Genomic DNA, 15,000 nt, shown 5'->3' with positions numbered 1-15,000 from the left:
TAGGAGGAGGAGGAGGAGTAGGAGGAGGAGGAGGAGGAGGAAGAGGAGGAGGAGGAGGAGGAGGAGGAGGAGGAGGAGGAGGAGGAGGAGGAGGAGGAGGAGGAGGAGGAGAAGGAGGACGAGAACGAGGAGGACAAGGAGGAGGAAGAGGAGGTGTGGTAATATGTAAGAGGGAGGCAGTAGACACCTGCCGAAACGATAATTACTCCCAGTGAGGTCTAAAGCACTGTTCAGGGGGTGCTGTGAACTTATCATTAAACCCAGCTGTGACCTCACTGAATATTTCCCTTTGTGTCTCACAACACAAGGGGGCAGTCACAGCCTGCCCTCTAAAGACAACTCTTTTCCTCCACACAAAACTACAAGCACCTATATAACACACACACCCTTCACTCAAAAATCTTAAAATCATCATAGTGACTCCTACACCAGCCTCATCTGGGGGAGTCGCCATCTGGGGAGGGGACCATAAATGTCCCCAGGTCGGACTGCCTTTCTGTCGACGACCCTAAGTGTCTTGACACCCCCTCAACTTTTTCTTCATTAACTTCTGCAACATTCGCGGTCTAAGATCTAATTTTCAGTCTGTAGAACACCACCTCTCCTCTCCTAAACCTCATCTTCTTTTCCTCACTGAAACTCAGGTGTCTGAGGCAACTGACAGTCGCTCCTTTTCTGTTCCCTCCTACTTTCTCTATCCTCATTTTCGATCCAAAGCTAGATGCTGCGTTTATGTGCGTAATGACTTAACCTGCTCTCGTGCCCATGCTCTTGAATCTTCCGACTTTTCCACCATCTGGCTACGACTACAGAGTCACTCTCAAACTGAATTTATCTGTGCTGTATACCTTTCACGCAACTCCTCTGACTATAAGAAATTCTTTGACTACTTAACTTCCAAAGTGGAGCACATTCTGACCCTCTTCCCTTTTGCAGAGATCTCCATTCTTGGAGACTTCAATGTTCACCACCAGCTTTGGCTTTCCTCTCCCTTCACTGACCATCCTGGTGAACTAGCCTTCAACTTTCCTATCCTCCACGACACCCTACTCGTATTTCTGACCGTCTTAGAGATACGCCCAACATTCTTGACCTTTTCCTGACCTCTAATCCTTCTGTTTATGCTGTCACCCTTTCTTCTCCGTTGGGCTCCTCCGATCACAATCTCATATCTGTATCTTGTCCTATCGCTCTAATCCCTCCTCAGGATCCCCCTAAGCAAAGGTGCCTCTGGCGTTTTGCCTCTGCTAGTTGGGGGGACCTGAGGAGGTATTTTGCTGATTTTCCTTGGAATGATTACTGCTTCCGTGTCAGAGACCCGTCTTTGTGTGCTGAGCGCATAACAGAGGTGATAGTGTCTGGCATGGAGGCGTACATTCCTCATTCTTTTTCTCGTTCTGAACCTTCTAAACCTTGGTTTAACACAGCTTGTTCTCGTGCTATACATGATAGAGAGGTGGCCCACAAAAGGTACTTAAGCCTTCCATCACCAGAATCTCATGCACTTTATAGTTCTGCCCGGAACCATGCCAAGTCTGTTCTCCAACTAGCCAAAAACTCCTTCATTAACAGAAAGTGTCAAAACCTTTCAAGATCTAACTCCCCTCGTGATTTCTGGCATCTAGCCAAAAATATCTCCAATAACTTTGCTTCTTCTTCTTTCCCTCCTCTATTTCAACCAGATGGCACCACTGCTATCACATCTATTTCTAAAGCTGAACTCTTTGCTCAAATCTTTGCTAAAAACGGTACCTTGGACGATTCTAGGCTTGTTCCTCCCTCTCCTCACACCCTCTGACTACTTCATGCCACCTATTAAAATTCTTCGCAATGATGTTTTCCATGCCCTTGCTGGCCTAAACCCTCGGATGGCTTATGGACCTGATGAGGTCCCTCCTACTGTTCTCCGAAACTGTGTCTCCGTGCTTGCACCTTGCCTAGTCAAACTCTTTCAGCTCTGTCTGTCAACATCTACCTTTCCTTCTTGCTGGAAGTTTGCCTACATTCAACCTGTTCCTTAAAAGGGTGACCGTTCTAATCCCTCAAACTACCGTCCTATTGCTTTAATTTCCTGCCTATCTAAAGTTTTTTAATCTATCCTCAACAGGAAGATTCTTAAACATCTATCACTTCACAACCTTCTATCTGATCGCCAGTACGGGTTCCGTCAAGGCCGCTCTACTGGTGATCTTCTGGCTTTCCTTACTGAGTCCTTGGTCATCCTCTTTTGGAGATTTTGGTGAAACTTTTGCTGTTGCCTTGGACATATCAAAAGCTTTTAATAGAGTCTGGCACAAAGCTTTGATTTCCAAACTACCCTCCTACGGCTTCTATCCTTCTCTGTGTAACTTCATCTCAAGTTTCCTTTCTGACCGTTCTGTTGCTGCTGTGGTAGACGGTCACTGCTCTTCTCCTAAATCTATTAACAGTGGTGTTCCTCAAGGTTCTGTCCTGTCACCCACTCTCTTCTTATTATTCATTAATGATCTTCTAAACCAAACTTCTTATCCTATCCACTCCTACGTTGATGATACCACCCTGCACTTTTCCACGTCTTTTCATAGACGTCCAACCCTTCAGGAGGTGAAAATTTCACGCAGGGAAGCCATAGAACGCTTGACTTCTGATCTTTCTAAAATTTCTGATTGGGGCAGAGCAAATTTGGTATTGTTCAATGCCTCAAAAACTCAATTCCTCCATCTATCAACTCGACACTATCTTCCAGACAACTATCCCCTCTTCTTCAATGATACTCAACTGTCCCCCCTCTTCTACACTGAACATTCTCGGTCCGTCTTTTACTTATAATCTGAACTGGAAACTTCACATCTCATCTCTAGCTAAAACAGCTTCTATGAAGTTAGGTGTTCTGAGATGTCTCCGCCAGTTTTCCTCACCCCCCCAGCTGTTAACTCTGTATAAGGGCCTTATCCGTCCATGTATGGAGTATGCTTCACATGTCTGGGGGGTTCCACTCATACTGCTCTTCTAGATAGGGTGGAATCAAAAGCTTTTCGTCTCATCAACTCCTCTCCTCTAACTGACTGTCTTCAGCCTCTCTCTCACCGCCGCAATGTTGCATCTCTAGCTGTCTTCTACCGCTATTTTCATGCTAACTGCTCTTCTGATCTTGCTAACTGCATGCCTCCCCTCCTCGCACGGCCTCGCTGCACAAGACTTTCTTCTTTCTCTCACCTCTTTTCTGGCCACCTCTCTAACGCAAGAGTTAACCAGTATTCTCAATCATTCATCCCTTTCTCTGGTAAACTCTGGAACTCCCTGCCTGCTTCTGTATTTCCACCTTCGTATGACTTGAATTCCTTCAAGAGGGAGGTTTCAAGACACTTATTCATCAATTTTTAACTACTGCTTTGACCCTTTTATGGGACTGGCATTTCAGTGGGCATTTTTTTTTTTTATTGGATTTTTGTTGCCCTTGGCTAGTGTCCTTCCTACAAAGAAAAGGAAAAAAAAAAAAGATACTGCAATGCAAATTATGTTTCGAAAAAAGTTGTGTAGGTTATCATTATTATTCATACGTAAGAGGGTCTCTGGCCAAGGGCAACAAAAGGCTGAAAAAAATTAGAAAGAAGCCGAGAGTTGTTGATTAGTAAAAACGTTAACTCGATGGTATACAGGGGCAATACTTCCCTATTACTTCCTCTATGGGACATGCACAGCTCCCTCACCAGCCTGTGCTTTAAATCGTGCCCTTTATATAAGATGTACATGAACCAACAGCCAGCCAGCCAGCCATACACCATTCCCACTACAAATCTCTCTCTCTCTCTCTCTCTCTCTCTCTCTCTCTCTCTCTCTCTCTCTCTCTCTCTCTCTCTCTCTCTCTCTCTCTCTCTCTCTCTCTCACACACACACACACACACACACACACACACACACACACACACACACACACACACACACACACACTCCCACACCCTCACACTTCTTCCACTTGACCTGACCTACTCTGCCCGCCATGTTTTTTCACTGTTGTTACTGCCGCCGCCGCCGCCTCCTCTTCCTCCTCCTCCTCCTCCTCCTCCTCCTCCTCCTCCTCCTCCTCCTTCTCCTCCTCCTCCTCGTGTACTTCCTCTTCAAACTCTGGTTCAACGAAAGCCCCTTCCCCCACACCAGACCAACCTCTCCATTCTGTCCAATTTTTTTATCTATTTTTTTTTTCTTTTCAATCCATTTTTAAATCCCTGCCTGCCTGTGTGTGTGTGTGTGTGTGTGTGTGTGTGTGTGTGTGTGTGTGTGTGTGTGTGTGTGTGTGTGTGTGTGTGTGTGTGTGTGTGTGTGTGTGTGTGTGTGTGTGTGTGTGTGAGTAGGTGACGAGACGAGGCTTAAGGAAGTTGTGGGGTGTTGTGGCGGCTGTCAGGCTGAGGACACAACACTCAGCAGGGTTTTCGGTGTATGTGTGTGTGTGTGTGTGTGTGTGTGTGTGTGTGTGTGTGTGTGTGTGTGTGTGTGTGTGTGTGAGTGAACAAACAGGACAAAAGCGTTCCGGACAAACAAAAAACACGCCACGACTGAAAAAATAAAAAGGAAGTATTGCCTGAATGCATTTGGAAAAAAAGAATATATATATATATATATATATATATATATATATATATATATAATATATATATATATATATATATATATATAATATATATATATATATATATATATATGAAAAAATTTATGAAAAACACAAAACGCAGCATTTATCAATGCAGTGAACGTGTATTTTTACTTTTTTCTCTCTCTTTCTCTCTTTTTTTAAACAGGGAAATGTTGAGAGGAATTATTCATTTAATATTCAAAACATGACCGGAATTCCCTTCATTTTCCTGGAAACCTTAACTGCCTCGCATAAATCCGTTTTTCACCAGGGGAAGGGGAATTAGTCTGTCTTTCTGTCTGTCTGTCTCAAAACAAACGCTGCTAAACAAAACACCATTAAGGTAAAAAAGAAATTAAAATCATTTGTCTTTCCATCTGTCTCGAAAAAAAACGACGTAAAACAAAACTCCATCGAGGCGAAAGAAAAATTTGTCAGTCTTTCCGTCAGTCTCAAAACAAACGCTGCAAAACAAGACACCCCCGAGACAACAAACAAAACAATTGGTCTGCCTTCCCGTTAGCCCAAAACACTACACAAAAAACAAAACACTATCGTTGCTACGTAAAAACATCACAGTTACAAAACTTTTCCTAGCGAGGCGAGCGGTGCAGGTCCCGTGACGGAGTGGCGGGCTGGCTGAGCTGCCAAATAGAGCCACCACACACACATACGAGAGAGAGGGACTAGACTAGACATACTACACAGCGCCCGATAACACCCTCCCTACACAGGAAGACGCAACGTGGCACAAGCTTTCCTTAGCCCGACGGATGAGGGAGGCAGCAATAAGGGAGTCTGCAGGAAGGCAGAGGCAGCCCCTAAATAACACAGCTTCCTCCCAACGTAGCCATGGAGGAGAATTTAAGGCGGGAGTCTGGCGGGCGTGTCAAAGAAGCACGTCCTAACCGCGGGTGGTATACGAGCGCCGCGTCTTCCAGGGGGTTTTACGAGACCTTCCTTCACTCCGTGTAGCAGCCGCGGCACCTTCAGGCCCTAGCAACAAGCCTGCACAGCCCCGCCGCCATGGCCTCGCTAAGCCCTTGAATTATGAGCGGCAACTTTGGCTACTGCGGAATATCAAGTTGTTAGCATCACGAGTGGCCGTTAGAACCAGGCGCCATACTCTCTCTCTCTCTCTCTCTCTCTCTCTCTCTCTCTCTCTCTCTCTCTCTCTCTCTCTCTCTCTCTCTCTCTCTCCTCCCAAGTCCTACACATTCACCAGTCCTTCACACAAACTAAAGAAGCCCTTTAAAGGAGGCTCTATTGTCCTGCTAATGTGTCGCTCCTTCACCGCTTGCCTGCCCGCCCTCCCAGTGTCGCCTTTATAACCAGTACTACCTACTGGTATGAGCTACACTACCAGACGTGGACTTGAATGAACGTATTTAGTTACTAAATTTTGTGAGCTTCTGAAATCAAAGGACAGACATTAGCAACAAACGTCTCCTTCTTCTTCTCCTTCTTTCTTCGGCTGCTTCCACTCAGGGTCGCCACAACGGATCAACCTTCCCCAACGCACCCGGCTTTCTGTGCCTTCTCAGCCACACTCATTATAAGCATGTCTTCCTTCACTACATCCATAAACGTCCACTTAGTTCTTTCTTTCTCCTGCCGGGTAGATCAATCTCCAGCATCCTCCTTCCCACGTACTCCTCGTCTACCCTCTTGGCCACCTTACACCCATTACAAGCATATCTTCTTTCACTGCATCCATAAACGTTTTCTTAGGTTTTTCTCTCTTCCTCCCGCCGGGTAGATCCATCTCCAGCATCCTCCTCTCCATGTACTCCTCGTCTCTCCTCTTGACACGCCCACACTACGTCAATAGTGTAGCATTGTGGCAGGAGTTCCTTCTTTTTTAACACCTTACTCAGTTTTAACCCTTTTACCGCTATGTTCGCCCTTTGTTAATATTGAAGGCATTGTATACAAATGTTTACATGGACACACACACGGAGAAGCCAGAGAGAATAGGATTGTTTTGTCTCTTGTACATTACAGAACTACTTTTAAGACTAATACAAAATCGAGCCCAGTAACAGCATAATAATATAAGGGAAGCTGGAAGAAGACATCAGGGTTACACGTGGTTGTCCCTGAATAAAAAAACATGCCTATCTATTTCCACCAGTCACCTCCATTCACGAATTTGTCTAATCACTTACAGCTCCTATTGACTCAGCACTGACAACAATTGTAGATAATCATGGAAAACATTATCTACCAGTGCTTTTTAATTGTCCTTATGTTTCGCTTTCAGTATTTCCATTATCTTTTCATGCTAGACTAGAGCAAGCACCCTCTTCACCTGGCGGACTCTCATAGTTGACTGAGTGATGCAGTACCTTATGTCAGGCAAAGACTTCTCTTGTTATTATTGTATGGCTTCACTTTTAACAGCCACACCGTTCTCTCTCTTTCTACTGCTATACGTACACCCTCTGCTGCTGCTGCTGCTGCTGCTGCCTGTCGCCTCCTCCGTAAATAAAAGGATACTGGGATAAAGGGATATTCCTTACGAAGCGACACTGAAGCTGTTAAATTTACATTCTTTAGAGAGATGTAGATTAAGAAGGGACCTGATAGAAGTCTTTAAGTGGTATAAGGGTTATAACAAGTGGGACGTAAGCAAAATTCTTAGGAACAGTAACCAGGATAAAACAAGAAATAAATTTAGGTTTAAAAAGGAGATAGAAGGAATTGGTTCTCAAATAGATTGGTAGATGAATGGAACGGACTCAGTAATCAAGCTGCTAGTGCTGAGTCATTAGGGAAATTTAAGAGAAGATTAGACAGATTTACAGATGGGGATGATAGGTGAAAATAGGTAGGTATAATATATATTTCATACTGGGGTTGCCATGTGTAGGCCTGATGGCTTCTTTTTTTTTTTTTTTTTCTATGTAGGAAGGATACTGGCCAAGGGCAACAAAAATCTAATATAAAAAAATGCCCACTGAAATGCCAGTCCCATAAAAGGGTCAAAGCAGTGGTCAAAAATTGATGGATAAGTGTCTTGAAACCTCCCTCTTGAAGGAATTCAAGTCATAAGAAGGTGGAAATACAGAAGCAGGCAGGGAGTTCCAGAGTTTACCAGAGAAAGGGATGAATGACTGAGAATACTGGTTAACTCTTGCGTTAGAGAGGTGGACAGAATAGGGGTGAGAGAAAGAAGAAAGTCTTGTGCAGCGAGGCCGCGGAAGGAGGGGAGGCATGCAGTTAGCAAAATCAGAAGAGCAGTTAGCATGAAAATAGCGGTAGAAGAAAGCTAGATATGCAACATTGCGGCGGTGAGAGAGAGGCTGAAGACAGTCAGTTAGAGGAGAGGAGTTGATGAGACGAAAAGCTTTTGATTCCACCCTGTCTAGAAGAGCAGTATGAGTGGAACCCCCCCAGACATGTGAAGCATACTCCTTACATGGACGGATAAGGCCCTTGTACAGAGTTAGCAGCTGGGGGATTGAGAAAAACTGGCGGAGACGTCTCAGAAACACCTAACTTCATAGAAGCTGTTTTAGCTAGAGTTGAGATGTGAAGTTTCCAGTTCAGATTATAAGTAAAGGACAGACCGAGGATGTTCAGTGTAGAAGAGGGGGACAGTTGAGTGTCATTGAAAAAGAGGGGATAGTTGTCTGGAAGGTTGTGTCGAGTTGATAGATGGAGGAATTGAGTTTTTGAGGCATTGAACAATACCAAGTTTGCTCTGCCCCAATCAGAAATTTTAGAAAGGTCAGAAGTCAGGCGTTCTGTGGCTTCCCTGCGTGATATGTTTACCTCCTGAAGGGTTGGACGTCTATGAAAAGACGTGGAAAAGTGCAGGGTGGTATCATCAGCGTAGGAGTGGATAGGACAAGAAGTTTGGTTTAGAAGATCATTAATGAATAATAAGAAGAGAGTGGGTGACAGGACAGAACCCTGAGGAACACCATTGTTAATAGATTTAGGAGAAGAACAGTGACCGTCTACCACAGCAGCAATAGAACGGTCAGAAAGGAAACTTGAGATGAAGTTACACAGAGAAGGATAGAAACCGTAGGAGGGTAGTTTGGAAATCAAAGCTTTGTGCCAGACTCTATCAAAGGCTTTTGATATGTCCAAGGCAACAGCTAAAGTTTCACCAAAATCTCTAAAAGAGGATGACCAAGACTCAGTAAGGAAAGCCAGAAGATCGCCAGTAGAGCGGCCTTGAGGGAACCCATACTGGCGATCAGATAGAAGGTTGTGAAGTGATAGATGTTTAAGAATCTCCCTGTTGAGGATAGATTCAAAAACTTTAGATAAGCAGGAAATTAAAGCAATAGGACGGTAGTTTGAGGGATTAGAGCGGTCACCCTTTTTAGGAACAGGTTGAATGAAGGCAAACTTCCAGCAAGAAGGAAAGGTAGATGTTGACAGACAGAGCTGAAAGAGTTTGACTAGGCAAGGTGCAAGCACGGAGGCACAGTTTCGGAGAACAATAGGAGGGACCCCATCAGGTCCATAAGCCTTCCGAGGGTTTAGGCCAGCGAGGGCATGGAAAACATCATTGCGAAGAATTTTAATAGGTGGCATGAAGTAGTCAGAGGGTGGAGGAGAGGGAGGAACAAGCCCAGAATCGTCCAAGTTAGAGTTTTTAGCAAAGGTTTGAGCAAAGAGTTCAGCTTTAGAAATAGATGTGATAGCAGTGGTGCCATCTGGTTGAAGTAGAGGAGGGAAAGAAGAAGAAGCAAAGTTATTGGAGATATTTTTGGCTAGATGCCAGAAATCACGAGGGGAGTTAGATCTTGAAAGGTTTTGACATTTTCTGTTAATTAAGGAGTTTTTGGCTAGTTGGAGAACAGACTTGGCATGGTTTCGGGCAGAAATAAAAAGTGCATGAGATTCTGATGATGGAAGGCTTAAGTACCTATTGTGGGCCACCTCTCTATCATGTATAGCACGAGAACAAGCTGTGTTAAACTAAGGTTTAGAAGCTTTAGGACGAGAAAAAGAGTGAGGAATGTACGCCTCCATGCCAGACACTGTCACCTCTGTTATGCGCTCAGCACACAAAGACGGGTCTCTGACACGGAAGCAGTAGTCATTCCAAGGAAAATCAGCAAAATACCTCCTCAGGTCCCCCCAACTAGCAGAGGCAAAACGCCAGAGGCACCTTCGCTTAGGGGGATCCTGAGGAGGGATTGGTGTGATAGGACAAGATAAAGATATGAGATTGTGATCGGAGGAGCCCAACGGAGAAGAAAGGGTGACAGCATAAGCAGAAGGATTAGAGGTCAGGAAAAAGTCAAGAATGTTGGACGTATCTCCAAGACGGTCAGGAATACGAGTAGGGTGTTGCACCAATTGCTCTAGGTCATGGAGGATAGCAAAGTTGTAGGCTAGTTCACCAGGATGGTCAGTGAAGGGAGAGGAAAGCCAAAGCTGGTGGTGAACATTGAAGTCTCCAAGAATGGAGATCTCTGCAAAAGGGAAGAGGGTCAGAATGTGCTCCACTTTGGAAGTTAAGTAGTCAAAGAATTTCTTATAGTCAGAGGAGTTAAGTGAGAGGTATACAGCACAGATAAATTTAGTATGAGAGTGACTCTGTAGTCGTAGCCAGATGGTAGAAAACTCAGAAGATTCAAGAGCGTGGGCACGAGAGCAGGTTAAGTCATTGCGCACATAAACGCAGCATCCAGCTTTGGATCGAAAATGAGGATAGAGAAAGTAGGAGGGAACGGAAAAGGGGCTACTGTCAGTTGCCTCAGACACCTGAGTTTCAGTGAGGAAAAGAAGATGAGGTTTAGAAGAGGAGAGCTGGTGTTCTACAGATTGAAAATTAGATCTTAGACCGCGAATGTTGCAGAAGTTAATGAAGAAAAAGTTGAGGTGGGTGTCAAGACACTTAGGGTCGTCGACAGAAAGGCAGTCCGACCTGGGAACATTTATGGTCCCCTCCCCAGATGGGGACTCCGAGGCTGGTGTAGGAGTCGCCATGATGATTTTAAAATTTTTGAGTGAAGGGTGTGTGTGTTATTAGGTGCTTGTAGTTTTGTGTGGAGGAAGAGAGTTGTCTTTAGAGGGCAGGCTGTGACTGCCCCCTTGTGTTGTGAGACACAAAGGGAAACGTTCAGTGAGGTCACAGCTGGGTTTAATGATAAGTTCACAGCACTCCCTGAACAGTGCTTTAGACCTCATTGGGAGTAATTATCGTTTCGGCAGGTGTCTACTGCCTCCTCCTGGGAGGAGGCAGCTTCTCTTATTTCTTATGTTATGTTCTACACAGTGCAAGTGGACTTTTTCTATTTTTTTTTCCTAGTGTTTTCTTCTAGTGGATGTTCTTTTTACTGGGCTTTCTATTTTTTATTTCCATTTTTTTTTCTAGTGAGCTTTTATTCATAGCGTCTCCAAATGTCTTTCCTTTCTAGCGGGCTTTGTTCTTTAATTTCTTGTCACCCTTGGCCGGAACTCCTCTTACGTAATAAGAAAACAATATATATGAATAAATCCGTTGTTTCTTTTCTCTTCACCCTCCCATCATCGCCGTTACCTTATAGTTTTCCTCCTCCTACTCCTCCTTCTTCCTCTCTTCCATCCTCCACTCCTGCCCTAACTACATCCTTTCTTTCGTCCCGAACTGCCACCCCTACAACACGTCAATCCTCCCATACACTCCTACATCCAGCTCATTCACCCAAGCCACTCCTGCCGCCGCCACAAACTCCACCATCTTAAATTATTATTCCCCGTCGCCGTCCAGCTAATCTCATTCTCTTCCTCTTCTTTCTGTACCTCTCTCTCTCTCTCTCTCTCTCTCTCTCTCTCTCTCTCTCTCTCTCTCTCTCTCTCTCCTCTCTCTCTCTCTCTCTCTCTCTCTCTTTCTGACTCTCTCTTCTTGTCGCTGCCTCCTCGACACCCACACCTGATGTAATTTTTTTTTTATTTGTTTGTTTGTCTGGTAATAGTTTTAGGTCAAGTATACTAGGATATGTGCATTAGTTGTACACACACACACACACACACACACACACACACACACACACACACACACACACACACACACACACACACACTTTTAGCTTCTAAATAACTTTTTAAATTCTCTATTTTCAATTACCAAAAGCGCGTAACTTGTAAATAGGGTAATAATCTATATATGTTAACGTTTTTCTATGAAATACTGTACATTTTCAGCACCTGGCCGCTAATTTAATCACAAACCGGAATTTATTATTAGCATTATTAGTATCCATAAAGTACCATTACAGTTTCCTTTGCGTAAGAGATGCCACACACACTCTCTCTCTCTCTCTCTCTCTCTCTCTCTCTCTCTCTCTCTCTCTCTCTCTCTCTCTCTCTCTCTCTCTCCTCAGTAATATAAGGAGTAGGCAAGGCAAAGGCAGGTTTCATTCATTCACGCCGAGGAGTAATCATGAATGACTCACCAGTGTTTACTCCTCCTTCAGCAAGTAGCGCGGGCAAAACAAACCCCAATTCTCTCTCTCTCTCCCTCTCTCTCTCTCTCTCTCTCTCTCTCTCTCTCTCTCTCTCTCTCTCTCTCTAGTGTCACGACAAAAAGGGCTTTACCTGCAGTGTCGTGGAGTCGCGTCCCACCTTTGTGCCGTCACCTGAGAGCACCTGTCGAGGGCCGCCAGCACCACGCCCCCCCCAGGCACCACGTGTTGGGGAGAGAGCACCCCGTCACTCGCCACACGACTACTGCCACCACCACACCGCACGCCCACCTCTCCTGCACCACCCTAAGGCCTCTCCGCCGCCACACGCTGGCTCACCCAATCACTCAGCCGCGGGTCTCACTCACGTGTGAGCAGCCACAGCCATATTGCGTGCGTGCGTGAGGCCAAGACACTGATCAATCGATGGGAGGGACGTACGCCTCACACCCTCGTCCGCAGTGGCCAGAGGTTGCCACACTACTAACTGGCTGAGGCACTACGGCGTCGTCTGCTACCCCATGTTGTTCTCCCCCTCATCCTCCTGGCCCTCCTCCTCCTCCTACTCTTCCTCCCCTGACGGACTCATGCGCTCTTCCGTGAGGAGGGGTTGCCACCCACCGCCCAGTCCCACCCAGGCCCCGCACCTTGCCCTAACAGCTGATGGCTATTCATTTTTCATGCCTACATGCCTCCCCTTCGCCCAGCAAGTGCGGCCCATACGCGATACGCACCAGGAACAAACTAGCCGAGGCGACGAACTGGCTAGGTCATACAGCGGCTCCAGTGATGGACGAGCGCCAGAAGTGTCGCTGATGCCTCGGGAGATGAAGCACTGTGACGGTCGCCGCAGCGACACGGCACTGTGTAGGTGACGATCCTTGATGGTGGAGGCTGAGCTGGTACTGATGATAATAAACAGCATGGTGTCTAGAATTTCTTAGCTCATGAATAGTGGGATGATTAGAACTTGATGATATTAAGACGGCATTCCTCTATGGGGAGACAACACAATTGGCGCGAAACCAGTCTGTTGACAGCCGCCAGCAGCGAGACACACGTGCAGGAGAGACAGAGGCGGCAGGATGACAGCATTCCTTCCACGACACGCTGCCCTGCATTACTGGCGCGCGTGAAACCCTATGCTGTTGGTGGTGCTGTGCTTTCCTCCCTCTGCGGTGCGGTTAATGTAAGTTTCAGGTTCGGTACACGAGAGAAGATAGAGGAGGAGGAGGAGGAGAGCGACGAATGCAACTTAAGGAGAAACTCTCATAGTAGAGGGAGCGGGATGCGTCGCTATGGTGACTGACTCCCTTTTATCGACACAACGCCTCCTCCTCCTCCTCCTCCTCTTCCATCGTCCTGGACTGGCCCGTGCCGCTGCATCAAGGACACTCACGCCGCTCAGCTGTGCTCCCCGTATTCCCGCCAACACGTGAGCCAGCGCGAGTTGCCGAGATAAGGAGAGTTTACGCACCAACCTCCCTCGCCCTCCAGGTGTGAACTCAGTGATGGACGAGACCCGCTACTGCTTCTAGGAGCGACTTGTGACAGGAAGGTGAAAGGGGCCGACGGAAGATGTGGAGAGGATGTATAATGGAAGGAAGCATGTAAGGAGAAGGATACAAGTCTAGCACGGAGGGAAGGAATGACAGAGGGAGATGTGTGAAGAATATCTGAAGGAAGGAGAAGGATACAAGTCTAGCAAGGAGGGATGGGGGGAAGGAATGACAGAGGAAGATGTGTGAAGGATATCTGAAGGAAGCATATAAGGATAACACTGTAGGTCTGTGTTTCCTCGCTGATATCCTAGTTAGTGTACAAATAAAATCTTTTCTCCTCCTCCTCCTCCTCTTCCTTCTCCTCCTCTTCTTCTTCCTCTTCCTTCTCCTCCTCCTCCTCCTCTAAATGTAGGCTCAGCCGCGGCTTTGCTCCATTTCCTCTCATTACCCTTGTTTATTGTGGCGTTATTACTCCTCTCCTCCCCTCCCCTCCTCCTTCTCCTGCTCCTCCTCTTCGCCTTCACCCTCCCTCGCTACTGCTCCTCTTCTCTCTCTCTCTCTCTCTCTCTCTCTCTCTCTCTCTCTCTCTCTCTCTCTCTCTCACCACGCCAGACTAGACGCACGTGACTCACTAAACCAATTCTCTTTCTCTTCCTCCCCCTCCTCGTTTCTCGCCCCTCTTCTCTCCCCTCCTTCTCCTCCTCCTCCTCCTGCTGCTCCTCCTCCTCGTCCTCCTCCCTGGTTTGATTAAATGCGGCCCAGGATCGCCTCTCGTCTCCTCCCTCATGAATATCTTCCCCGCGAGGCCTCCATATGTCCGCCCCTCCTCCCATCAGTCCCTGGCTCGCTCGCTATTAAAGGTAAAGCCAGCACGCTCGTCCCTGTGTGTATGTGTGTGTGTGGATCATTCTGTTTTTCCTTTCTATTTTTATCAATTTCTTTTCTTTTCTTCCATTCTTTCCTCGTTAATTCCTCCTCCCTCTTTCCTTCGCACTTTTCATTTTTCCTTGCTTCCCTCTTTCCTTTCTTCCTTTATCAATTCATTCTTCCTTCGTTCCTCTTTCCCTCCCTTCCATCCTTCTTTCTCCCTTTCTTCCACCTCCCGTCGGTTAGAGCGGGACACACCACCACCACCACCACCACCACCACCAACACCACCACCACCACCACCACCACCACCATCACCACCACCACCACCACCACCACCAACTTTTTCTTCTTAACTGCTGCAGGCTCTCACGTGTCAGTTTTTCTTTTCTTTTTTTTTTTTTCAAAAACCAAAGAGATGATTAGCCGGGAGCCACCGTGGTACAGTGGTATCGCGCGCGCTTTGGGGGCCAAGTGGTCATCAGGCGCATGGGTTTGGATCCTGGCTACGGTCCGAGGGTAGGAAGGGCATCCACTCAGGATAACGGTTCCCAAATGCCAAATCCAAAAGTCCTTCATCAGGAGGCAGCGTCTCAGCCCTAACAGA

General features: G+C 46.4%; 1 protein-coding gene across 3 annotated transcripts in view; it reads right to left on the bottom strand.

The window, feature by feature from the left end:
• Nucleotides 1–15,000, bottom strand: part of LOC135101314 (rhoGEF domain-containing protein gxcI-like) — a 110,480-nt gene that overhangs the window by 83,116 nt on the left and 12,364 nt on the right. Inside the window, exon 1 of one of the 3 annotated variants that reach the window (XM_064005123.1) lies at nucleotides 12,158–13,800. The exons of 1 other annotated variant lie outside the window; for it this stretch is intronic. The gene's annotated coding sequence lies outside the window, so the exon portion shown is untranslated. Of the gene's footprint in view, nucleotides 1–12,157; nucleotides 13,801–15,000 lie in introns of those variants that run through there. One more of the 3 variants, XM_064005125.1, reaches the window with a different exon arrangement.

Source organism: Scylla paramamosain, chromosome 6 (assembly GCF_035594125.1).
Source record: "Scylla paramamosain isolate STU-SP2022 chromosome 6, ASM3559412v1, whole genome shotgun sequence".
In the NCBI taxonomy this organism is placed as follows: Eukaryota; Metazoa; Arthropoda; class Malacostraca; order Decapoda; family Portunidae; genus Scylla; species Scylla paramamosain.
Note: the sequence above shows the minus strand (reverse complement) of the source record. Positions and strands in the feature narration are given on the sequence as shown.